Source organism: Lactuca serriola, chromosome 3 (genome assembly GCF_051521515.1).
Source record: "Lactuca serriola cultivar US96UC23 chromosome 3, Lser_US96UC23_V15, whole genome shotgun sequence".
Classification (NCBI taxonomy): domain Eukaryota; kingdom Viridiplantae; phylum Streptophyta; class Magnoliopsida; order Asterales; family Asteraceae; genus Lactuca; species Lactuca serriola.
Window position 1 is genome coordinate 71,476,574 of NC_136410.1, and position 689 is coordinate 71,477,262.

The 689-nt window shown below is 42.7% G+C and overlaps 1 non-coding gene across 1 annotated transcript; it reads left to right on the forward strand.

Annotated features, from left to right (window-relative positions):
* The first annotated feature begins 320 nt into the window (after nucleotides 1–320).
* Nucleotides 321–427, forward strand: LOC145096622 (small nucleolar RNA R71). Its single transcript, XR_013703997.1, has one exon. It is a non-coding gene; the product is annotated as a small nucleolar RNA R71 (small nucleolar RNA).
* Nucleotides 428–689: the final 262 nt, after the last annotated feature.

Consider the following 689-nt stretch of genomic DNA (forward strand, 5'->3'; position numbering starts at 1 on the left):
CTTTTGTCAAATGTGAGCCACTACATCTCTCGCAACCAACTTGAATTGCATGAATTGATTGGTCTAATTGGGTCAATCTCCTATCCATAGTGTTAAGCATTGCCATCACAGCAGCCATCTCTTCAGTTTGTGCACCTCCATTTCCCTTTATTCCATCATGCCCTGGGTTGTGATACTCACGAGAGTGATTTGAAAATTCTTCAATCAGCTCCTTGGCCTGATTTGGGTTCTTCTTCGTTAGTGTTCCTTGCGAATCAAGAAGTTGTCTAGTCATGACATTCACCCCATCATAGAATATCGACATCTCTTGCTGAATATTTAGGTCATGTTGAGGACAATTCCTTAACAACCCCTTGTAGCGTTCCCATGCCTCGTATAATGACTCCCCTGGATTTTGCTCAAAGTTGGCAATCGCCTTTTTGAGTTTAGAGATTTTGGAGGGTGGGCAAATCTGATCTAGAAATTTCTCATGCAATTGGGCCCATGTGGTGATGGTACCGGATGGAAGTGCCTTCAACCAGTCTTTTGCAGCTCCTTTGAAAGTGACTGGTAACATCCTTAGCAAAGCTGTCTCCCTTGGGATATTAGGAGTATTAAAATAATCCTCAATATCATTGACCTCGTCTAAATGCTTGAAAGCATCCTCATGATCCTTCCCATAGAATGGGATATCCGTAACTGCAGTAAGG